Genomic DNA, 27981 nt, shown 5'->3' with positions numbered 1-27981 from the left:
AAATGAGTGTAACTTTTCACCTATTGGTCCTGGTCTTTACTTTAAAAAATATGAAAAAATAGTGCAACAAAAAATCTATGCCATTTTTTAGCAAATTCTTTGAAAACTACTTAAAAGTTATTTTGCACTGGTTATCACCAATAGTTCCGGAGATATCGAAAAAATGGTTCCGAACCACTGTCCAGAAGTAGAAGTTCGTTGATACACACTCTTAAATGTTTTTATTGTTATCATTTTAATACATATTTGGATTCAGGCCTGAATGATTGTTTTTAGGACAGTTTAGCAACACTATTTAGTAAGAAGTCTTACAGTTTTTATTGCAAAACAAATGAAATAGTAAAGTAACTGTTGTAACAAGTACCATTTATCAACTTTAGATCCTGTGGGAGACATAATAGAAAGCATTAATACACTCGCAGAAAATTTTAAAATTTAAACTAAATATAAAGTCAGTAAAAAATATTCCGAACATGACAAGAACTCACCGGCAAATGACAGTCACAACCACGAGAAAAATGTTTTAAAATTTGCGTCTACAAATACAAAACTAAAAAAACATCTTATTAAATGAATAAATAGAATCAAAATTACATACATACATATGTACATATGTATGTGTGTATGCATGCACTCGTACAAAAATAAGAAGAATCTATAAAAATCAAATGTTGTTTTGAAATTTAGTTTTTGTATTCTTCATTTGATTTGAGAGTACATTCTACATACGTAATGTTTTGATTTAATTTGTGCCTGCTTCTCTCTTGTGTATGTACGTATGTATGTATGAATATTAGATTGGTAATACATACTAATACATATACCAATATCAAAAAAAGTTTTTTCTTCTTGTTGTATTTGTTTGTTTTGTGTATTTTTATTTTATAATAATATAATAATAAAGCGCGGAAAAAAGTTGATTGCACTCAATTTTTAGATAAAGCTTTTTCAAGGTCATCACCAAAAAATATTCTTTATGATTTGCTGCTACCGCTGGTTGCCGCTGTTGTTATTGTTAATGGAAGCTAAAAACGTAGTATTATTTAAAGTCTAATAAGAATTATATTTTTCACTAGGATTACTATTCGAAAACAAGACAACATTTCAGCATTTACATAAATGATTTCTAATGTCTCAGAAAATGAAAAAGAAATGTTCCACACAGTTTAAAATTACAGTGGCTGCAAATATGCCGTGCAATTGTTTACTACATCCACTGTCGCCAGATTTATCGATTTTTAGTTGTTAAACGTTTATGTTTTTAATAGCCCAGAAAAATAAGGGTTTTCTGCGGAATGTTAAATAGCTAAGTGAAAATTGGCACATAGCTTCTCCTTAGCATAGTAAGGGATTAAAAGTCACCGAAAATATCGTGTACGCTAAGCGATATATTGAAGGTCAAAGTCTGTTTTAGCGAATATCTCGCTTATTATTCGTCGTACGCGTTTTAATGTAATTATAATTTCTAAAGAAAATTGAATTTCTGACATTTTGGTGAAGGAATATTTTTGCATAACATTAGTTATTTTTTAATGTAAATAATTAAAATTATTACATATTAAAGATCATACAACTTCACCGAGCTTTTCACTGATATGTAAAATTTATTTATCCCAATATTGAATCATAAATAATAATTTTAAAAATTTAAAATATTTGCGAAAAATGATTAATTTTTCAATATTTTTGAACTAGCACAAAAATTTGTGATACGCCATTGAAAGTGCCTACCAACATGACAAATAAATTAGATATCTCGAATTAAATTAATAAGTAGTAGGGCCTGACCGAACGTTCGGGTTCGGGTACAGAGTTTGGTAAAATTTTTACCGAACGCCAAACTTTTAATAAAATTTGTATTTTTGACATTTTTTAAATCATCAGAGCTTTAAAAATGCAGAAAACTTATATATCGTCACCTGAAATGTAAAAGGGCATAACAACCAATAATGTAAAATCGATTTTTTGATTGAAAATGGTCCATTGCCTAGACATAAATGATGCCGCAAATTTTTAGAATTCTATTGTCAAAATCACAGACTTTATAAACATGAAATTAACAACAAATTAGTTATTTCCATAAGTCAGACATTATTTGCCAATCCAAATCTTAGAGAATTCAATTAGATATGCTTTTAAGAATTAAAATCGGTCCATAATAATCGGATATTTGGCTAAAACAAATATAATCAACAAATTATTTTTATGGACTTTTTGATTAAAGGGTGTAAAATATGGCGCTGCGAATTATGGCCCCAGGTAAAATGGCCCCAAAACGTAAAACGAAATATGGCCCCAACAAAGATACAGGAAACAAAAACACGAAACTTTTGTTTTTTTTTTCATATATTTTTTGGGGTATTTCAACATTTTTACATTTGGGGTAATACTGCATTTTGCAAAAAAAATAAAAATGACCCCAATGTTGTGAAATGAAGAAATACCCCAAAACAAAACTTTTTTCCTTTGGGGCTAATTTTCATTCTTAAATTTTGTAAAATACGTGAATATTAAAATATTAAAAAGGGACCTAAAAAACCATATAATAATTAGGGGTGATCTTTCATTATTACTATTTATTAATATTTTATAAAAAATCAGAACATTATCGCGCGATATTTTTTATTAAAAAATATTTTATGTAATAATATTTGTTGTATTTTCATAAAATGTTTGTTAATTTTGAACATATTTTTACAAAAAATATTTCAAGAATGTTCAAAATTAACAAACATTTAATGAAAATACAACAAAAATTATTAAATATGAAATTTTATAAATATGTTAGCTTATATTTGAGGTGGGATGTCATAATGTCCATTGACGTTATGACACACCAAAAAGTTTCATAATGTCCATGGACGTTATGACAATTTTTAAAAGTGTTATAATGTCCATTGACATTGTATCACTTTTAAAACAGAACTGTATTTGAAAATTTGTAAAGAATTTATGAAAGGGACATTCTTACCCCCAAAGGAATTTATCCTAAATTTGGTGTATGTTGCATTTTGGTTTCCATTTAAAAAGTTTTCTGTATAGCCGGCCTTCGGCCGGGCGCAGGGGTTTTAAACTCTGGGGTATTTTGAATACCGGCTTCGCTAAATTAAGCCTTCTTTTGATAAATGGACTCTTTGAAATCCATAGACTTTATGTTACATTGCTCATATGCATTGTGACACTTTTGAAATTGTTATAACGTCCATGGACACTAGACTCAATTTAGTGAGTCATAACGCCCATGGAAAATATGACACTGGACTTTATGACACGTCACCTATATTTGAATTAAAATTAAATGGGGTGAAATTTCATTTACGTTTTTGGGGTAATTGTTCATTACGAAAAATTAACCCAATATTTGGGGCCACTTTTCATTTCAACCTTGGGGAGATTTTTCATTAATTTTGGGGTGATTTTTCTTAAAAAATGTTAGGGTTATACTTCATAATGAATTTTGACCCCAACATTGGGGCAATTTTTCGTTTTATATTTTGGGGCCATTTTACCTGGGGCCATAATTCGCAGCGCCGTAAAATATATATAAATATTTAAATTTTAAAATAAAAAATTAAAAAAATTGGTTTATATTAGAAATGACATAAAATAACTATTTTCATTACTTATACCACATTGGCCATCTCGGGCCAACCTTAATTTTATTGAGTTTTTTGTCTCTCCTGGAAAATGTATTAGCTTGTTGTTAAGCCCTTTTGCCATTTAGGTGAAGATATACGTAAAACAGGTGTTTACAAAAGGCTGAATCATCGATTCTTTGTACATATACATACAATGGTGACCATGAGGTTAGCACATTTCGTATCTGTTAAATATATGTAACATCAAATATTTCCTATACCCAACTAAAAAGTTCATAGCATAAATTTTAACTTTCAGGCCTTAAAATTTATTTGTTGGTCATTTTGAATGTTCTCCATTGAATTGGTATCGAGAAATTATACTGGGCACTGCAAGCATGTCAATCCCGCTCGCTTCCAAGAAATTCTTCTTTGCACTTTTAGCATATTTACGGTCGTTATTGACCAAGAAACGCTATTTAAACTATGTTATAACTTTCGATAATATTGTCTGTATCCTGAAAACAAGTTCGGATTACAAGCAGATTTACAAGCAATGAAACCAAAAATATCGTCACTCGAAATGCAAAAGGGCTTAACAACACTTTTCAAAAATTTACAGGAGAGACAGAATCAAAATAAAATTAAAACATTTATTTTTATAAAAACGAAATTTTCTTACAAGTATAAATCCAAACATTAATAAATACATTTGAATAAAACTGTACCGCCAGGCATTGTATACCTATTATGAAGCTTTTTAGGACTTTCTGACTTGTGGGAATGATTAATTAATATTTAATGAAAACTCAATTAAATGTCACGTTCGAAAGTAATTTAGGAGCAACAAAATATTAATCAATAAATATGTTTAATGAAATCGCATTATTAAGGAAAGGGGTATGTAGGTATATTTATCTTTGTGTCAAACATTTTTTTAAACAAACTTAATTTTTCCACAAAAAATTTGTTACATCTATTAATACGATATGATTTGGTTCATAAAAAGTCAGTTTTATGTAAAATGCATTTTTAAAGTTTTCTATGTAGTATACCCATAGTTTTCACTGTATATAGGTATATGCGAAAATGAAAATCGATGGGAATTATCATAAAGCAAAATTAACTTCTTTGAAGCTGTAAAATCGTTCGAATATTTTCATTAAAACGGCCCAACTCCCGAACGGACAACAATAAACCCAAAACATTTTGAGATACATACATACATGCATATGTACATACATATGTATGTATGTCAAATCATACACATTTAAATATAAAAACAGTTGCAGTTGGTATGAAAACAGCGCGAGTATTATTTGACTTTTTTGTTCTTCCTGAAAAAATCTACCTCAACAATAATGACTGCAAATTATGTAGTTTAAACATCAGTAAACATCAACATTATATTATCTTTAACAATATTACGTAATTCATAATTCGTATGAAGAGAATTTTATAAGTAAAATGGAATTTCAAAACAAAGACAAAACAACGATAACAAAGCTTATTATATGTTATTACCATTTTTACTTTATTCTCTTTTAAGATGGAACATTAAGATAGATAAACTATTAAATCTGATAATTCCTTTACATTGTAAAATTACTGTTGATACAAAATCATATAATACGTAGATATGCATGTATGTATCTCTATGTATGTACAATAAATTTTTACTTAACTAAAACATCTGGCTGGGCATTTTACAGACAACTACTAATCATTCTCTAAACAAGCAAACGAACAAACAAACAATTGACGAACATATTTTAGCAGACAGTCGAATTGTTTGTTTGTTTTTTTTTTATTATTTTTCTTTTTCGACAAATTCGAATTTATGTATGTACATACATATGTATATGAATGTGTAAATACGAGTACGTACGAGTATCTATTTGCGAACAGATTTAAACACATACACACATAATTAAGATGGCCACTCTCTAACTCTATTTCAAACATATTCTCTCACAGATTGCCTCTCTATGTCTCACTTTTAAAATTGTTGAACTACATTTGTGGCAAATTATTCATTCGACTCGACTAGGTATTCATTTGACTAAACAATAAATATGTAATTAACAAGTGCAACTTTCCCAGTGACATTCTAACGAAGAACTTTAAAACGGCACAAGATACAGGCCCTTCTTAATAAAATGCATTAAGAATGCAAAATAATAAAATATAAAACAGAAATGCGTGTATTTTAGTTATACCTACTTGTAAATAGATATGTATATCACTTAAGTACCTCGTTATATATTCCACAAAATTTGTTGCAAAAAAGAATCCAGCATTAAATTGTTGCTTGTACTGCTGTTTGGATTGGGGAATGACAGTAAAATAATCCAATTTGAATTATAAATTTTCCATTATTGTTTCTCCTATGGAAGATGTTTGTAAGTGTGGGTATGGGTGAAGAAAAGTACTTTAAGTAACGTTTTCTTGTAGGGATTTATATAATTATTTTATTTGTTTTGTTTTGTAAATATGAATACACTTTTTATTTGGATAACAATTTGTAATAAATGTGAACAAATTTATATATTTTAATTTTTTTTTAATATTTAGGCGACTTTGTATAAATTTGAAACCGTTGTAATATTTTATTTATTTTTATATTCAATTTGTATTTTCGACACTTTTTTAGATAAACATTATCATTTAAGACTTTTTTTATAAATATTTTAAAAGATTTCTTATTTATGAAAATATTTTTCAGTAAATTTTAACAATTTTTTTACACTTTATAAATAATTTGCTAAATTTTATTTTATTTTGTAAATAGGTATATAATTTTTTAAAGATTTATATTTATTTCAACTTTATATTGATTTCCACTAATATTTGTAAAATTAATTTTAACTTTAGTATTTTTTATAGGTGTATGTATATATTTTTAATTAAAAATATTTTAACGAGTCATCAAAATCTGCGAAATAAACTTTATTGTTATACGTTTTTTTTTTCTGGAACTGAGAAATTAATATAAAAATACGTCAAGAAAATGTTCATATGGAAATAATATAAAAACAACAACAAATCTTATTGAGAGAGGAAGTAAATGAATACTCTCTCATACTCATAAAAATAAAGAAATCACAAGAGTTACGAAACGGAAACGAAAGAAAGACGAAATTTTCGAGTAATTTCATAAGAACTAAAACCACATAATTTTTTTTTTTTTTGTTATTTATAATAAATAAATTAAAAACATATTTTTTTAATTTTATTAATAAAATTCATTAACGCAAACTGTATTTTTCATACTTGTATATTTTACTTTAAAATTCTCAAATAACATTCACACTCTCTGAATTTTTCAGAGAGTGGGAGGAGGCTTTAATGCACGAAGATAACCTTTAAGTTAAAGGCGTAACGAAACGATGTGGTAACTGAAACACTCAAAAATTCCGTAAGGTAGAAAACAAAAAGAAATCACGAAACGATAAAAAAGTTTCTAAAACCGAAAGATATTAAAAAATTTTGCGTTTTAGCAAAAAAAAAAGCTAAATACACTTTATTTTTAGTATATTGAAAAATTTTTATCAAGTGAGAATTTATAAACGTTCCATACGCGCTACAAAAAAAACTAAGTATATATTTCACAGAATTATAATTTTTTTCTCAATTTTTCACAAATTTTTTCTTTATTTTAATTATATAGAATATTTTATGATAAAAGTCGCGTACGCGCGACACGTCAACTTCTTCCCATCCGTACCAAACGAAATACACACTCGAACTAAATATTTCAATCCAATAATGTAGACGAAAAAACACATACACACTGAAGTCAGAGATGGCAATGTTGTTACAATAGTTTTTTTTTTTTTTTGAAAATAATGAATAGTTGTAATGTGGTCTGGTAGACCGGAGGTAGTGGGTTCGCGTCCCACCTGAGGCTCTGGCTAAGGATTGCACAACAGGCCCGATAGAGGCCTAGGTGTATTTCTTCGGATTTGATGTATATATATCCTCCTTTCAAACTAACTAACTAATGTGGTATTAAACTCATGACACATTTGGTAAAATATGACTTAATAATAATTACATTACAATTATAAAACTATTTAAACCCGTAGTTAATTTAATAAAATTAATAAATTATTTTGAACTTTTTTATGAATATATAATACATATAGCAAGAAAATTGATTTATGGAAGAATCAGTTTTACAAAAATAATCATAATCGCACAACTTGAGCAATTTTCCGTCCCTGACCTAAACGCAGATACCTATAAAATATACTATCAATGCACTCTATTTGCGCTATACTACTACAATTTTGAGATATGGATAAATAATTTCTCTCTCTCTCTTCAGTGTTGCCACTTATAATTATTTTACCCATAATTCAGTTATGTTCCGTCACAAGTTAAGTAATTATAAAGAAAATATTGTTATTTTGTATATTATAAATGCATATTTTGTTTAAAACATAAATATTAAAAATTCAATACACATTATCCAGAAATTTTATAGCAATACGATTTACAAACGGTGGCGTTTATTTGAGGACAAGTATGTATAAACTTTGTTTCTTATACATTATTGAAAATTTATAAAGTTTTATAATAGGTTGGAATATGAAAGTGACAAATTTTTATACCCCTACACCCACTTTAGTGGGTATTATTTTTGATACAGGGATGAACTCTATAGCTTCAGGGATTGGCACTTAATTGCAGTATCTCCTTAACCTACTTTCAAAACGGAGCACCACAGATTCTAAGTCCCAAATAGCCAGCGGCTTTCAAACTTTTTTCATTCGCACTACATACTTTTCACAACACCGATTTTTTCACGGTGACTGCAAGTACGATGTCATTTTTCTTGAATGGAATTTTGTGAAGTTATTATTAATTAACAATAAACGGTTTGACAAAATTCAATCGTGTGTAAAATCATAATTTTTCTAATTTTTGTACAAACGACGTTTGTACAACCAAAAACCCTCTACCTACCACAGCATACAAACTAAACTATTGTTATGTTTGTAGCCGCTTGTACTATTGAACAAAATACTTATTTTCAGCATTATAATAATATAAAGTTATTTGAAATATGTATTTCGTATATATTTCGTACCAAATTTTACATAGGAATATAAATTCCAATTAGAAATTAATTTCCTAAAAATCTAACTAGATATGTGAATTAATAATTTAAAGTTGCTAGGTTTCGAACAATACTGTACATATGGCATTGCTCACTTAAAATGATTTGTCTATTTGACGTTCTTTTACTTTTCAACTGTTATTTCTTCAGATTTAAGAAGGAAATAGTGTCCTAGTGGCGATGCCAATAGCTAATAAATAACAATAATAAAACTAGTTTACAAAGATTTTTACTATTTTTATTTTATAAAAAATGAGTAAAAAGTGGTTTGTGCGCCAAATTCAAATTCAGAAATATATATTCCTTTGTGGTATCGAATGTACTATATTTTCAGTTTTAAGATTTTTTGACGATTTCAAAAATATTTTGACGATTTTAAAAATATTTTGACGATTATTAAGTTCGGTTTTACGATTTAACACCAATATTGTCTGCCAACAATCTACATTACAAAAAAGTTTAATTCCATTTCCTACCAAATAACCAAAACAAAATCTACTTAATAATTTATTCTTCAATTTGGAAAATTTTGTAATCGGGAAACAACTTCAGAAGCTAAAAACTAAATTTTCACTAAATTGTGAAATATTCAATAATTTTTTAATTTTTAATATCCCAGGCCTGGCCAACGACCGACATCTTATTTTTAAGCACGAGGAGCAAGACAAATCTTAAAATATTTATGTCTGTTCTGTAAATCGATTCGGTTTCAAAACCGAGAAGCTTTAAAGCCGAATTTGGTGTTATGTAAATCGAATTTTTATTTGAATGTAAAATTCAGAAAAATGATCATATTTTAAATGAAAAACATTTTAAAATGCCCATAGTATTTATATCAAGTTACAATTATATTAAAAAACGTAACAAATAATTATTTAATTTATTTTAATAAAATTAAAATCGATTTACTTTTGACTAGATTTATGTACTCGGCTTTAAAACAAGACAAATTATGAGAATTCGTTTTTAAACGAGAAATTTACTAGGATTCGGTTTACAGATCAGACAGGATTATTACCAAAAGATATTAAGAAAACTTCATTAACAATGGATTTCAACTAAAATAGAACATTAGAAAACATAGATAAAATAAAAATTATTTAATAACTGCCAATTATAATATATTCTTTTAAGTATTGCTTGAACCTGCAATTGCTATAAAAGAGTTTTAAATGTAATTGGGAACACTATACATGTAATACATTGATTGTGGAAGCCAAAATTATAGCAAATTGAGAGCATTTTTAAATTTCTCTATTTTAAAAAAGAAAACTTTCTGAAAGAAAATCTCTTTATTTATTCGACAAATAGCTTTAAACTTTTTTTGATAATTTTCTGTTGCAAAATTGTGTTGAACACATATCATGCAAAATATTTATTTGATATTAAATCAAAATCTTTTTTATGTTTCTATGAAAAACTCTCTATCTGTTGGTTGTATGAACATTTTCGTAGAAAAACCTCAATCTATTATAATTTGCCAATAATGCAAAATTTTAAATTATAATTATATGAAAAAATACTATAGAAGAAAAAAATGTAAATCTTTACGAACTAGCGAAATAAACAGTTTTCTGAACACTTGACTTATTTAAGATGGATACTATTGAATATAGTCCCTCGATATGTTCTTAAAAAAATATAGTGACATATTGGACACGATTGCACCAAGGTTTTTTATAATATTTTGCAAAATAGAGTGATATTTTGAGTTCATAACTGTTATTTGCAATCCTTCGAAAAAATGTTTTGGCAATTTATTAAACATTTTCAAAATACGTCATATAGAGTGTGTTCACTCAAATCAATAAAATTTTAGCGGTTTAAAGAGTTTTAGTACAATTTTTTAAAAAATTTATTATAATGCGTTATATTATTATCATGTTAAAGGATGTTTTTCAAATGTTCACTTGTTTATAATTTACGAATATGGCAATACTGTTTCTTATAACCAATTAAAAACTATCTGGGTATTTTCTTATTTATAAACTATTGTTAAGAAGAGTTTAACATATGAACCGGCATTTTCAGTGCGTGATTGCCTTCGTAATACTGAAATGTTAAAAAATTGCTATTAAAAAAGAAAAACCCATGTGCATATGTATGTGTATGAAAATGTATAGATATTGGAATGTATCTCATAGATACGTCGATAAATTAAACATCATACTGAAACATACGACAATATCTTTAATAACAACAATATGAGCACTAAATTACTTTATATTTTAAGGTTACGGCAAAGAGAAAATACTTATATTATTATATTATTGCTGAAATCTAAATAAACTGAAAAATTGTTTATAACAATTTTCACATAAATGCCTCATAATCAATACTAAATATTTTTGATGACGAAACACATGCTGTGTGACATACAAATTAAGGTGACCATTTTAAATAAAATATGTATTTCCTTATTAGCTAATAGATATTATTCTATTTGATAGATGATAAATATTTGATAGGTGATAACCCTTAAAATAATAATAATATTTATCATATGTGTATAAGTATGCAAACAGACATACATATGTTTTGAATGTTTAGATTTACATTGTAAAATATAATTTTTTGTCTTCGACAATTTTGTATTTATTTACTTATTCTGCATATAAAGCTGGTCACTTTAATTAAAGAATACCGCTAGCTCCGACAAAATAGAAAAAGAAATAATGTATTGTTATCTCTTCAGTAAAATTGTACAAAACAAAATCTCACAAAAAATAAGAGAACAAAACAAATCGCTGAGATATTTTCAGTACATTATCTCTGAAGCAGTGTTGCCATATATTGTTTTAATATATTATACAGGTTAGGTTGTGGAAATACACCTAGGCCACTATCGGGACTGTTGTGCGCTCCTTTTTATGGAAAATGTTTGCTCATAAAAACATAAACCTTATACTATCGTCCGATTTTCTAAGAATTCACCCCAAGATATTTGGATCTAATTTCTACAAAAGCCCAACAATGACTAAGAAAGCGGTCCAGAGTGTAACTGTCCTTTCTACATGCCCCACATCCTATCTACATGCACTACATCCGCACGTCTAATATGTTTAGCTGTTCCAGTAGTCCTATGTGTTTAACGACACAGTCGTTGTCGACTACTCCTGAGTGGCATGATATCCATATGATGTAAACCTTACCTCTGGCAGAGTCTTCGCTTAAAGATTTCTTTGAATACAATACGGTTTTAAATTTAACCTTATCGCCTAATATCGCCCTAAATACCTTTGAACAAATTTCGCCAAAAAGTTTATTGTAGGAATGCGATTTGCAGCTATGGCAAATGAAGCAGCGCTTGAGTGTATTGAAACAATAATGTAAATCTTGTTTCACAGAGACAAATCCACCCAACTGTCCTTTGCTGTGCAAAAGTATTGGGTATCTCAAGACAAGTCCCATTTTAAGCGTAAGAAGACCACCTCGTTCATTTTTAATGGGAGGGTTTCCTGAAAAGTTTATAAATTTAAAAAGGTACTAACATCACAAACATTTGGTATAATTTTTTCTCTCTCATCTATTTGAATTTGATACATTTATTTAAAAAATGTTGCATCATTTTTGATTTGATTTCTATCGAGCATTTATTACGTACCTCTTCTAAAGTGCAAACATAGTTTTGTAATTTTAGAAATTTCACAAAGATACCAAAAAATACCAAAACAACTAATAAGGTCCAAGTTTCGAAAAATAATATAGCCTATTGATGCTTCTAGACAAAGATATATCAATGCTGCACCTTTAAATGAGATTTATAATTACGATACATATTAGTAAATTCATTTACGATCTACGTTGGCTGTGGATAGGCTTGCCAGACGTACTGTTTTCAGCAGTACGCGTACTTCTTTTTAGTAATTGTACTTTTAACTGCATAACATAACCTCTAAAGAAGTACGCAAATGTACTTCTTTTTAGTACTTGTACTTCTTTTTGAATTTAACCATAATTTTATAGATGCAATCATGACCATATACAAATATTCTATAGAATAGCTATTTAAGGACTTCAGAGATACATAGTTTGAAAGTGGATTTACTAAGCTCAGAAAGACAAATTCAACTATAAGAGGTTTCGATGCATTTGTCATGCATAAAATAGTGTGTTTATTCAAAATGCTTTAAAGTTGTTAAATTTTGATTAAGATATCACTGTAATGAAAGTTTTTAATGAATTTTCGGCATAAAAAAAGACTGCAAAATGTGAAGGACATGTTTGAAGGTACCTATTCGATAGCATTATCCAGTCCCGCTGTGGAACGATTTTAAAAAAACTATACTGCCATTCTTATTTTTCGTAGCAGGATGGCTAATTATTCGAAAATTAGGTATCTGAGGATGTTTAAAGAATGACAAATTTGAATAACAGAGTAAAAGAATTTTTATATTTTACTGGACATTTTTTGTCCATAAAAAGATATCAAACATATGTTCACAACAAATGATTAATATTTGAAAATGTAAACAACCCAAACGAAACTAAAATTTAGGGAATTTTACACTTTAAAAAAAATATATATAAATTAATAGCACACTAATATTAAAAAAATGATTTGTAATTGGATTAATTTTATTGTCATAAATTAGTTTTATATAAGTTTTCTTGTGAAAAATCATAGCAACCAATGTCAATATAGTGTTTTTAGAACAATTTAATTTAATTTTTTTTTTTTTTAATAAACAATTGTACTTTTTTTATTCAATTGTACTGCTTTTTTAACTACGATGTACGTTTTTTGTTGATTTCAAATCTGGCAAGCCTAGTTGTGGATATACATACATAGGTTATGTGTACCTAACCTGAAAGACTTTAGAAAATTCATTGTTATGTACATTATTTGTAACAACTAAATTTAATAAAATTATAAAAACTGTATAAATTTCTAAAAAAACTAGTTTTTTAGATTAAAACTAGAAAACTTTTTGGCTACAAAAAAAGAGAAAACTTGACATATGGCAACACTGCTCTAAAGAGGTATTCTCTTCCATCTACATATATATGTATCCATAAAAAGCTCTAAAAATGTAGTCATAATGAAACAAGCAATGTTTCATTTTTCAATAAGTTTTCATAACTAATCACAATTTCTTTGTAGCACGAAACAGAAAACAGCTGTTTTTTCTTTTATTTTCTTCAGTACGAAAGGTATGAAAGAGCTTCCAAAAGAGAACAAGTAATTTAAAACAAACATTTCGTTATAAATCAATAAAATTTATTTTAATCAACTAAAAATCAAGATTAATTTGATTCATTCAATTGTTTGTATCTACACATATGAATTTACTAACTTGTGGATACGCTACTCATTATCAAATTATTTTTAATTTTTTAAACACTTTCACTTATACCGTTGAGAATTGTGAAAAATAAAGAAACTAAACAAATGAGTTGAAAATATTTCTTTGTGAATTGTTTGATACTGTTTCGTTGTTACACCTGACTTATAATGTGTATGGGAGAGTATGTGTACGTTTGTCTACGCTCGATCGTAGTCGTAAACGCCTTCTTTGTTGTTGTATATATGCATACATACACACATACATACGTATCTATGTATGTAAGTATATAAATATATAATTTTTTGCTTTATAAAAGCGAAAGTATATTTTGAAATTTATATTTCACTCCACTGATCACTGGTATGATGTCTCAATAGTAATCAAAAACTTCTTTTAGAATTAGGCCAACAAATTGATTTCTAGAGGATTAAGTTGTACAAACCCGAACCTAGATATGTATTTCAGACGACATAACTGCGTGGAAACATCTTTGTTTATATAATATGTTATGTCATCTGAAAGTCCAATCTGTCGTCTTTAAAATAAAGGCTTGCCACGCGTTTAAAGATATTGATCGTTTTTAGGCTTATTGCGGATATTTTCCATACAAAATTTCTGAAATAAAACATCAACAACTTTGTTAAGCATTTATAAATATATCGGCCAATGATCTCTAAGCCAGATCATTGTACGAATATATATTAAAAACGTCGAATTTTATATCGTTACAGATTATTTTTTGAGAAACTTTAACTGATAATAGTTTACAAAATTAAATACTTTTTATCAAAATGTTGCCCCAAAAAACAATAATAAAACCCAAACATAAGTTTTATTTTTGAGCCAAAATAAAGGTAAAAAATAACGATTCTAAGAGATAACATAAAACACAATATACATACATATGTATATGAATGTTTTCTAAGCAAAAAATAAAACTCAGGAAATAAATTTAAAAATAATAATTAAAATAATAATCAACTGTAATCTATTAACTATAACTACGTATACATACATATATTCTCCTTATGCCCACATCATTTCTCTTTTGGTATGATATTTACCAATAATCATTATTTGTGAAACTTAAGAACGAAAGCGACATTGCTTCAGTTTTATACAAATTATTTGCTTAAATCCACAAAAAAATAAATACATACATACTTGAATATAGGAGAAAAATAAAAATTCTTAATAGTTGTCATAGTTTAAAATCGAAACGCATTTGAAATCCATTTTGAAACCATATTTCATAAAACATTGAATTTTTACCATAACCATGTTGTAACCATGTACATGCGTATTTGTCCAATTCACAATAATTGTATTAATATTTCTTGTTTTCAACAAAATATTACGACATACATACAACCTTACGACACTGATTGTGAGATGGACAATTTTCACTGCGGGTAGGTTCACTTTAAATTTACCTCAATATAAGAATAAAACATCCGCCGTAAATGTCTTTTGCATAGTTTAACCGTTTTTTAAAGTCTGTTACAAATATTTTAGGTAAGCCGAGATAAATAGATATTCAAAATATCTTTAAAGCAAATCAACATTTTTAAATTATTATAAATTTATAAAACATATTAAATTCGGAAGCCCTTTAAAATGTTATTAAAATTTTATTAAATAAAAACAAATGGCTACAATATGTATGTATCATTCATTTGTATTACGAACCCAAGACAGGTTTCAAAAAGCATAAAAAAACAAATTCACAAAAAATACAGAGAAACGTACATTTTAAATAAAATTTATAATTGTATTAATATTTCTTTGCTGACTGTACACAATAGTTACCACAGAAATATACATAAGCAAAATACTTAAGCTTTTCTTACACTCATACTAGAAATCATAGAAAAACAACTAGAAACAAAGGTGAGAGTAATTAAAAAATACTCTTTCGAAGCTATTGGATGTGCCACAGTGACAAAGTACATAAATGATTTTAGTATTTGTGTGTATTCAAAAGAACACAAAATATAAAATTTGTTAAAATTTTTGTCAAATGGGAAGCTCTTTAATTGCCTTGCCTTACAAAAGGAACGTAATACTACTTACTGTGTCCCTGTTGGGAAATGTTTGGGGTATTTAATTATTACATTTCAAGATCGACAATAAAATATAGTTTGGAGTCACATTCATTGGCAACACTAGCGAAATCTATAACTGAAGTAATTTTAAAATTATTGTAATTTAAGTATTTCTTGTATATTTATATATATTCATAATTCATATTCAAAAACAAGTAAAAATTTTAATTTTTGGTAATAAACTTGAATTGTTTCATTGATTACTTGGTAATAAGTGGTCATTATTAACCACATTATCTCAAAAGACCTGATGGTGTAGAGCGAAGTAATTTGGCGTTGTTATATAGCAAACAAGAGGTTTGTAGTTCGATCTCAGGTTGATAAACCTTCATAACGTTGCTTGATTGATTATTACATTTCAAGATCGACAATAAAATATTGTTTGGAGTCACATACATTGGCAACACTATCCAAATCTATAACTGAAGTAATTTTAAAATTATTGTCATTTAAGTATTTCTTGTATATTTATATATATTTATAATTCATATTCAAAAGCAAGTAAAAAAAATTTAATTTTTGGTAATAAACTTGAATTGTTTCATTGATTACTTGGTAATAAGTAGTCATTATTAACCACATTATCTCAATAGACCTGATGGTGTAGAGCGAAGTAATTTGGCGTTATTATATAGCAAACAAGGGGTTTGTAGTTCGATCTCAGGTTGATAAACCTTCATAACGTTGATTGGGATTGGGATCAAACCCCGGTTAAGGAAAATTTTTGGACATTTACCACAAATGTAAGTAGTTTTTACTTAGCTCCTATATTATTAACCTTAGCTCCTCTTGTATTTTGAGTGAAAATATAAAAGTGCATTTATGCGATAATTTGTAAAAACTATATTTCCCCAACAAAAATATTTTTTTGGATCTGTGATCGCACTCATTTTCCAACAAAAATCTATTTTTTTATTGAACACATGAAAGTCCATTTAACTTGGAAATTAGAATAGAGAGAGAGCCAAATCAGCAAAAATCTTTGATCACTATAATTTCTCAACAAACAAACGCAAACTTTTTTGAGTGAAAACATAAAAGTCGATTAATCATAGAAACTATAAGTGGTTGAGCTGAAACAGAGTAAATAAGAATTCAAAATATGTATATTGTATATATAGTTTATAGGGTCTATAAGGATTCACAATATACATTTATAATTTATAGGGTCGGAAAATTATATTGTGTAAATTATACTTATATACTTTTCCTACGAAGGTAAAAAGTATTTTTGCTTTTATTTTAATTTTCTAATTTTTTTTTTTTACTTTTTGCGATTTTAATTCACACTGAAATAAGTTGTAAAGGTGAAATAAGTTGTGGATGTGAAAAAGCGCTCAAAGGTTTCGAGAATTCGATATTTTAAATGTTTTTAGATTTAAAAGCTACGAGAAGTCAAAGGTAAAACTTCTCAAAAAATTGCTTGTGACAAACCAAAAATTCGAAATTCTTTGAAGTACTATAGCCGCGTACCTCAATATTTTAATAAAGTTTCTTCTACAATTTGTTGAAATTTTCAGAAAGAATCATATGTGTTCTGGTAAATTTGTGTGCCATTACCAACTGGTGAGTTAGATGGTGGTAAAGTTGTGAGTACGATTTTTTTTTTAATTTTTAAAATATTTCACATTTTTTACCAGAAAATCGACGTATTCTCTTATTGATAAAAATGTTATACACCAAATCAAAACTGAAGAGTGTACGCCTCATTTGAGACATTTCGCGATGATCTGCCCGAAATGGAATGAATATAGGAGGACGACAAAACCACACTAGAGAAAACGAGAAAGAAAATACCACTTTGATAAGAGGCACACTCATAATATTGTATTTAGAGGTCTAGAACATCGCGTAATCGTAATATTTTTTAATTTTCCACTTTAGTATCAGTGGCACATGTTTCAAATCTTATTCGAAACAAGTGAGAGTGTTATATTCGGCTGTGCCGAATCTCATATACCCACCATCAAACCGTATGCCATAAAAGGAATGCTCACCTAAACATCAGGATGACGGTTTTTCATAAAATTTTTTAGACCGATTTTGGTTCATATAAACGTGTTTACTTCGAAAATTATCGATGTATTCACATTTTTAAGTCTGTAATAAGCGTTAAAGTAATTTTCTGGAGGCAGGCTTATAAGTATAGGCGGGTTGGGTGGTAAGATTTAAGTTCCAATAAAAGTTTCTTATATCAAATTTCATAAATGTAAGACTTACTTTAAGGAACTTACTTCGGTCGAATTTTATCGCTATACTCGTATTTTTAAGCCAGTAATGAGCGTTATTTTCATTTTCTGAAAGGGCTCATATATGGACCGAACCTCATAAAATTTGGTTGGAAGATTTTGGCTTATATGAAACTTATTTATGTTGAATTTCATAGTTATACTGACACTTTTAAAACATATATGCCCGTTAAGGCTGTTTTGGGGGTCTAGTTGTATGAGGGCTATCCGAAAACGCGTGGAAAATTTCAATCCTCTAGCTCATTCCGTTCAGACTCTATGGTGTTTTCAACAGACAGACGGACGTGGCTAGATCGTCTTAGAATTTAATAAGGACCCAGAATACATATACTTTTGTGGGTCTATGACCAATATTTCGATGTGTTACAAACGGAATATTGATTTTGTCATTCCGTTTGTAACACATCGAAATATTAGTCATAGACCCACAAAAGTATATGTATTCTGGGTCCTTATTAAATTCTAAGACGATCTATCCCCATCTTTTTTGATGGGGCTCAACTTTTAAGCTCGAGGCATATGCAAATTAAAAACAAGTAACTATAGACGCCCGATCATATGATACCCTACACCAATTACGAATATTAAATGTGATTAATATTCAATAATAAAGCATTTATGTTAAATTTTACATTGGTTCCAAATTTATTGAAGAAAAACTGATTTACTAAAGGCAGAATTACCCAACAGCAACTTTCGGGTAATTCTACCTTAAGGGAAGTCATAATTTGGTGGATGGATTTATATGAGAGATAATATTAAATGAGGCCCGATTATTATAAAATTCAGAAAGGCCATTAAGGCTCTTATAAAACATAGTTGTGCGACTTTTTGATGAGACACAAGTACATATATTTAACATAATTATGAGTCTAAAAGGGGGCTAGGTGAAGTAATGGACCGATTTCAATCATTTTCAACAGTCTTCGTCAGTAGATCTAGAGAAAATTATGTGACAAATTTCAACAAATTATCATGAAAAAGGTGATTGTGAACCGACTGGTATACTTAAGGACAAATATTTTTGAGTGTTACAAACTTCAGTACATTGTGCCGATTTTTGGATAGAGAGTTTTTAGTATATTAGACGATTATAAAATTTATTGGAGCGATTTATGTTTATATAAAAGTCATTTGTAAAGAATTTTATCATGTTACTGGTGTTTATTAGTGAATAGTTGAAATTCAAGTCATTTTTTAAGGGGACTTTGTATGGGGGCTAGGATCAAATTAGGCCCGATCTTAATCGACTCAGAAAATGATTCTGAGCCGATTGGTATACATTATATTGAGAAGTGTATTTTTGACAGTTTTTTATAAAACATCTATAAGAAACCGCGATAACTTTCACGTGAACAGATTTGTCATAGTTGAGAGTAGGTCTACACGCATATAAAAGGATATCAATGTACCGTCAAAAAAAAAATTAAAATTTTTTTCAGGCCTCAAAATAAAAAATAAAATAATAATCTTGACTTAACCATATATTCTGGATTCTTATAAACATCTGAGTCTGTTGGACGTCATTAATATTTAATCAAGAATCCCGATTATAATTTAAATAAATTATATCTATTATATGTATATAAATAATATATTTGAGAAAAGTGAACTAAAGAGAATAATTATCACACTATGTATGATTTTGACGGAAAATGTAAGTCGTTTTTAAATTGGAACAACGATATTATGTAATTGTGACACATGATTAAAATTACTTTCCTAAACGCCATAGGAGGTTGATGGATATTCAGGATACTGTTTGGAGCAGCTTTTCAATGACAAACAAATACATACAAAGTTAAATGTGGAGTGAACGAAAACAAATAGATTTTGATTTGACAGTTGTTTATTTATTTTCACAATGGCATACTATACTATACATGCATACATATGTACATACGTAAGTATTTTTGTACTAAAATATATTCTTTCGTTAGAACACAAACACAATAACAATCCCGCGGTGATTAGAAGAGCTTTTTGTAATCAAAGTATAAATATTCGCATGTTGTTGTTTCATTGATAAGTATTTCAAATATTATTCTTTGACCTACAATTCTTCAAGATGCTGCTACGATGAATTTAAAAAAATATACACTAAGGAGATTTCTAAATTTATCTATATAAGTAAGTACTTACACTTAATCGCCTGGTCCAGAATGTGTTCAACTTTGTCCTTTACTACTTAAAAATCAGCTTTTTACTACTTCCTATGTTGTACATAGAAAAATTAATACATAATTGGGATGAAATTTGCAATAAATTATATGAATCGAACATTTTTATTCCGAAAATTAAGAGTTCATAAATAGTATCATATTGCACATAATTTTTTTGTTTCTTACTTATTTTATAGAAATAGAGTTTATAAATTTGTTATTCGGAATTTCGCCCAAAAATTGCAAAAAGCTAAAGTTTGTCCGAAATTATTTTCTATACAGCTGTTTGCAATGATAATGCAAAATTTTGCAATTTCGCAAGATTAAAAACAGTGACGTGAAAACCTTCATAAAATCATTTCGATAAAACACGTTTAAATTGAAAAATAAGCTTATTTTGTGGTCAAAAAACGATTTTTTGGTCGTAAACTTCAAATCGATTATAACTTCGTTAAAACACCTTTAAATTGAAAAATAAGCATATTTTGTGATCACCCATATTTTCCTTCAAAAATTGATTTTTTGGTCGTAAACTTAAAATCGCGTATAAATTCGTTAAAACACCTTTAAATTGATAAATAAACTTATTTTGTGATCACCCATATTTTTCTTAAAGAATAGTTTTTTTGGTCGAAAATATGAAATCACTTATAACTTGGTCAAAACACGTTTAAATTGACAAGTAAGCTTATTTTGTGATCATCATCAACTCCGCTATATATAAGGATCCAGAATATATAGAGGGACTATCTAAAATAATACAAGTTTTCAGGAGAGCAAAAAACTGTTTATTTCGCTAGTTCAAGAAGATTTTTAAAATTTTTCTTCTACAATATATTTGTACGAACATACAGACAGAGAGTTTTTTATACTAATAAAATATTGTTATTTGATTTAATACTAATCAATATTATATTTTACGCATTTTAGAAATCAAATTGTTAAAAAAGTAGCAGATTATAATGTTTTGGTCCAAAATCAACGTTATATGGTTCAACACGAAAAATAAAACTAATTAGTGTCATAATAAGCGATATCTCGAAAACTATTAGGCCAATTTTAAATATTTTTAATTATTTATGTTCAGCATGTCCAAATTAGTTTGCAAAATTATCCAAAGGGATAGAGTTTAAAACAATTTTTGGAATAGATAGCGAGTTTTGCATTCAGCATTTTTTCTTTTTTTATTTCAAAACGCTATAAAATTGCCAAAAATATGTTTTTGTATTTGGAATTTTGATATTTTGCCGTCAAAATCACTATTTCATGCAAATTACAGATAGCGACTACTGAATATAGTCCCTCGATATACTTTATAGGGTCGGAAAAATATATTGTAGAAATTAGAAACGGAATGACAAACTTATGTATGTACCTTTCTCACGAAGGTGAGGACGGCTAAACAACTGGGCCGATTTTCTTCAAATTTGTTTAGTGTCTTCCTGTATGCCCGGAAAGACCTATAGGCTACTTTTTAGTTCGAATATTCAAGTACACATACACAATAAATAATAACCTACTTGTAACCGCGCGTTGGTCTGTGAGACCGATTTTTAAAATTTGTTAGAAATATCAGCATTTAGAACTACAATTCTTAAAAAGTAAATTATTAGTCTTAAGTAATACGACTTTTTCTGCAAAATGTCTGTTAATATCGCTTCAAATACTATTTACTAAAAGTTCTTCCCATTTCAATTACGATTTTTGGAATAGCAGTAACTATATAAGCTCTACAAAAAACCGGTCCCACAGACTGAAGCGGGTATTGGTGTCATAGTTTTGACACGGGTATATGAAGGTTAAAAGAAGCATATCACAGAGTCCTCAAATTTTGTATGGACACATTTGTTATCCACATTCGAGGTGCCCAAAATATCGATTTTGTTTGGATGGATATTATTTTGTTCATTAGTATCTAAAACTAACTGGTTTCAAACTTTCGTCCAATAGAATAACGGGAACTCGTGCCGGAAATCGATTAAAAAGTATAAAATTTCCGAAGTCATATCGTCACCTAAAACGCAAAAGGGCGTAACATCACTTTTAAAAATTTTACAGGAGAGACAAAAAACAAAATGAAAGCTATTTTTGTTATAAAAACGACATTTTCTTACAAGTAATGCATTCCAACATTGATAAACTCGTTTGAATATAACTGTACCGCTAGATATTGTCTATTATGTTTGTTTTTAGGACTTTCTTACTTGTGAAAATGACTTAATTTGTTGTTACGCCCTTTTGAATTTCATTTCAATAAAGACGGTATTTTTGTCAATAGGGTTCTACAACAATATGTATTTTGATGCCGTGCACCATTTTCAATCAAAAAGTCGATTTAAATTTTTTGGTTCTTACGCCTTTATGCATTCCAGGTACTGATATTCAAAAAAACATCTTTATAAGAAAATGCCTATACCTTTGTTAATTGCGCTCGATATTAATATTTTATATATTGTTAGAAATATAATTTATTTTTGGAAGATAAGATTTGGTCGAAATGTTAAGAAATTATAATTTTAAAGGAAGAATTTTTTAGAAATTAAAAATCTACATCAAATCCGAAGAAATACACCTAAGCCAATGTCGGGACTGTTGTGCTATCTCTTTTCAGGTGGGAATCAAACAGACTAGAAACTAATCTGCCGGAGTTATTTTCAAAAATGTCTATTATTTTCAGTGATTAGATGATGTTTTCTTGTATACGTAAAAACTTAAATTCAAGTTTTTTTCATATAGTGGAATATATATTTCATTTATTCAGATTAGAAATATATTAATCTATACTCTATATATCTTTCGTTTTATGTTTGAAATCCAATAATTTATTTCAAAGATATTTCAGAAATAGTAAAATGTCATGAAGCTTTGAAAGCTGTTTTCTCGAAACGAGGTTTTTGAATTATGACAGTCTTGTAGTAAATGTTGTAGTATGTTGAAACATAGTAACACACATATTTAAACCAAAATAATAAAAATACGTTATTATTTTTATAATGTTTTCCCACAACATAATAAAATTGTTTTGTAAACGAAACAAAACTCAAACTTGTGTTAAGTATTAATTTTCAAGATAATTTTTCAAAACAAATTCGAATTTTATTAAAAAAAAAAATAAATAACTTTTGCTGATTCTGAAAGGTTATTGACTTGCAATGAAAGAAAAATTCCCCCAAAGTAGAAAAAATAATTTTAACAATTATAAAACACAATCAAAATTATTTCAACTAATAAGTTAAAATAAATAATTATTTTTCCATTTTTGTTTTGTAAAATTATTAATACATTTTATATTAATATTATTCCCTAGTATTACTTATTAAAATCTTGCACTATGTTGGTTATTGGTCACTTAATGCTATTTTTAAACAAATTCCTCGAATTCTGTGCTGGCTAAATTTGAAATACCCCTTCCAATCATATTAAAAACTTTTTTAATTTTGTTACTTTTTGTCAACAAAATTTTTTATTTTATTTTTGTAATAGGATATTATATTTAAGGTACTGTACAATTTGGATTAATCAGCAAAAATAATGTCCAAAGAAATGTTCACATGCAAGAAAAATATTAAATTGATTTCAGCAAGCAAATTAATACATACTTATGTAGCATTTGAAATCTTATACAAACCAAATAAATAGTTGCTTTCATATTTAAGAAGGTAAACATCAAAATTGTCATACTTAGTACTACACTAGCTTATAAATTGACGAATAAAAGTTTCTAAACTGACGTTTTTTTAATTATACCCTACACCAAAAAGTGGGGAGGGTATTATTGATGTTTAAATTGTTAATGTTATACCCCATGGAAACACCCTGTTAGTAATGACTTATTTAAGTATTTGCCTCCAATGTCAACGTTGTGTTATATACAGTCGCCGAAATAAAGATAAGTTCACATATTTATCCCCATTTTTTCTAAGTGTAATCGACTTTTATCACATTTTTTGTTCCAGTGTATTAATACGTCAAATTTCTATAGATTTTGTTAAAATTGTTTTTTCTTTTTTTGCAATAATAAAAAATAAAAAGTTTACCATTTTTATAGCAAAATTAGAGCGAAATAAATATAAGTTCAGTGATTATTCTAGACGATTCTGTATTGGGGGTGCAGGTAAAATTATAGTTTTTCAGTGTTTAGAACCTTTTCAGCTTCTAAGAAAACTTCTTAACAAATTCCAGGATTAAAAACTTTAGATTTTCAGGTTTTTGTAAATGGGTCGTGCAAAATCTTTATCAATCAAAGAACGTGGAGAAATATCGGCTTATAAAGATCCAAATCTTTCAAATCGCCAAATTGCAAAAAAGATTGGCAGATTTATAAAATATTTCATTTTCATTTATTTATTTTCATAACATGTAATATAAGCCTAAGAGGCTAAAATAAAAATATTACATAGACCTGGTCCACACTAGGAAACTTTTGTTGAGAAACTTTTTCTTAATTCTCTTTTGAAGTTTCCTTAATGTCCACACATAGAAACTTTTGTTTCAGAAACTACGTATTAATTGCATTGATTTGTTGTTGTACGAATGAGAAGAATAACAAAACAAAACAAGTTTCCGAGTACGGGAAACTCTGTACCGCGAGAGAGATGAATGATATTCTTTCTCTCTCACGCAAAATCTAAAGTTTCCCAAAAAAAGTTTCCTAGTGTGGACCGGCAGATAGCAGTAACAATAATACCTGAATACTTAAAACTATGTATACTATAATTCATTCAATAGCTAAAATTAAATTTACCAAATTGATCAAATTGGCTCCCCAGACAGGAAAAAAAACTTATATAAAAAGGTACAAAGGTCCAATTCAGTAGCAAAAGAGTATATGAGCCAATTTAGGTATTGATACCTAAATTTCAAATACTGATATTAGTAAAATATCAGTGATTTGAAAAGAGCCTTAAAAGTTTCAGTCGAAAAGCATTATTTGAATGCGAAAATATTCTTAAATCAAAAGGTAAGTGATTCCACCAACGTGCAACCCTTATAAGAAACGATTTTCAAAAATTCGAAGATATTCTCGGTATATAAAGCTGCGGGTTTCTTATAGATCGCAAAAATATAAAGGAACTGTATAATTTAGAGCACGAAAATTTTTTTTAAGTTTTACCTATGAACCTAAAAGTGTGAAAACCATCCAGCAACAACCTGGACCACTTTTAGCTGAGGGGACAACAACTTGCGACACGAGTTTGTAGGCAAAGGGAGTAAAGAAAAAAGGAAAGTAGCAAAAGACGCACGAATCGTAATTTGAGTGTTTTTTATATCTCTTTTGTTATCGTTCGTATTTTTGGCAGTTGCTTTATTTTTATTCTGCACTTAAAGAGTGAAGATCATGTGCGATCTCTCGAATGCATGATTCAGTGTTGCCACTTGCAATATTTTGAATTTTATTTACATTACATTTATTCCAAAAATAATAAATATTTTAAATATTTGCTTGTGAAATTTTAGTTATTTTTATAAAAATATAAATAATCAAATAAATAACTATAAAAATAACAATACTTCTCAGTTAAACTCATATTTTAATAATCAATTGGTCGTTATTTCACAAAATTTTATAAATTATTAAAGTATATTTGTTATACATATTTAACACAACATTTAATTAACAAATATTTAAAAAATAAACATATGTATATATTATTAAACAAAATAATAGAAACAACATTTAAGAATCATAAATATGGCAACACTAACAAAAAATGACGAACGCCTTTCGAGTCTCCATCTAAACGTTCATTATTTTACAAAGGGCATTTAAAAAAGAATGAAAAAAAACCTGCGACATGTCCCCTCAGCTAAAAGTGCTTTTGGTCTTGAGTTGTACTTTTACTTTTCAATGACTACTGTATGTAGTTGAAGTTGGTCGATTTTATTGATTTTAAATAGGAAACTTCTTGAAAGCAGGTCAGATAGAATTATTGAAAACTTAGATCCCAAAGATATCTGGGGTCTTCATATAATACATATATACTCTATAGAGTCAAAAAGTTATATTGTAGAAATTACAAAATTAAGTTTTTCTATCTTTCCGGAAAGAGAATTTTGCTATAAAATAGTGCATAAAATAATACTAAATACCTTATTTTTTTAATTTGAAATAGTGTCATTTCCCCCTTATAAACGCATTTAAAAACTTTGGAGGCGATGTGCATGGTCTTACCCTCGAAATAATTGAATATTTTACTTTTGATTGAATATTTTACTTTTACATTTGACGTTAAAATATAACATAATTTCTATTAGAAGTTGGTCAGAGAGAAAAGCCTATTTTCGACCCACTCTAACGTACATAGAGGATTAATATTCTTTTTAGAAATTAATTTCTTAAAGTAAGTAAGATTCCATTTTAAGTTCAGATTCAATAAATAACATGAATAACTGCCACATTTAATCAATAAGAAATCAAATTCCAAACAAAAAATAATGAAATAAGCAATAAAATTTTAAAGAAATCAAAAATTAAATATTTAAAAATAAAGCATAATGCCTTAAACAAAAAATAGTGAATAAGCTAACAAATCGCCAAAATTCTTAAATTGTTCTGAAACTTGTAAATATCTTGTCCATGAGTCTACACCACATTCATATGCATATTTTGGTTTCTCTGACCTAACCCTATTATATATATTGAAGTTAAGCTTTTAGTATGCTTTGCGAAAAAGCCCTTTTTAGAAACTTTCATATTTGTTATTCCAATATTTGAGCTCCTCCCAGAACACATTTCCGAGTATACCTCAAATCAGGGCACACTTACTTTATTATACCATGCCTCAAACGATACGTAATTCAATGTCTAATTCCTCATTTCAACATTTTTCATAATCGAACAAATGATCCAAAAATCATTAAGGGTTTTCATTTAAATGTTCAAAACCCTCGTAAACTGTGCAACCTGTGAATGTTTCCATTCTCGCAATTGAATTGTATGAAAATTGATTTACACAACCCTTATAAGTTTGAGCGACTATTTAGACTGTCAAACTTGAGCAAACTCATTGTGCATTTAATAATTCTGTTCACTATTGTTCACTTTTGAGTTTATGGACTTGAATATTCACATTTTTATATATTTTGTAAAATTTTTTGTTAAAATAATTTATTTATTTTTTGATTTAGTTTGACATTGTTGTATAATGTTTATAAATATTGTAATTGAACAGAATTTGAACAGGGGTTTCTTGAAACAAGTCGAATAAACTTGCACAAATGGGAAATTTAAGCGTTTAAATAAAACCCTTATTAATTTTTGAGAGATTTAACCACTTTATATTCATGACTGCTTTTATTAATTTCAACTTCCAACACAACTTTGAATGCAACAGCTGTAAACAGCTGCGAAATGAGGCCACTTTAATGAAATATGTATAAAAGATTTTTTTCTAAATTTATTGAATTTAAATGAAACATTTGGACACACATACGATTGTTGTCAAATGTTCAATGGTTATTGCAGAAAATGATC

The 27981-nt window shown here is 27.9% G+C and overlaps 1 protein-coding gene across 3 annotated transcripts in view; it reads right to left on the bottom strand.

Annotated features, from left to right (window-relative positions):
• The window catches only part of LOC119604719 (serine-rich adhesin for platelets), a 75586-nt gene that overhangs the window by 47378 nt on the left and 227 nt on the right, over positions 1-27981 (bottom strand). Inside the window, exon 1 of one of the 3 annotated variants that reach the window (XM_037957515.1) lies at positions 5833-6211. The exons of 1 other annotated variant lie outside the window; for it this stretch is intronic. The gene's annotated coding sequence lies outside the window, so the exon portion shown is untranslated. Of the gene's footprint in view, positions 1-5801; positions 6212-27981 lie in introns of those variants that run through there. One more of the 3 variants, XM_037957513.1, reaches the window with a different exon arrangement.

The sequence above is a fragment of the Lucilia sericata genome, unplaced genomic scaffold (genome assembly GCF_015586225.1).
Source record: "Lucilia sericata isolate MDLA Ls3-8-SP2 unplaced genomic scaffold, ASM1558622v1 Contig000420F_arrow, whole genome shotgun sequence".
Classification (NCBI taxonomy): Eukaryota; Metazoa; Arthropoda; class Insecta; order Diptera; family Calliphoridae; genus Lucilia; species Lucilia sericata.
The sequence above is the reverse complement of the archived record's forward strand: the minus strand, read 5'-3'. Positions and strand labels throughout refer to the sequence as shown.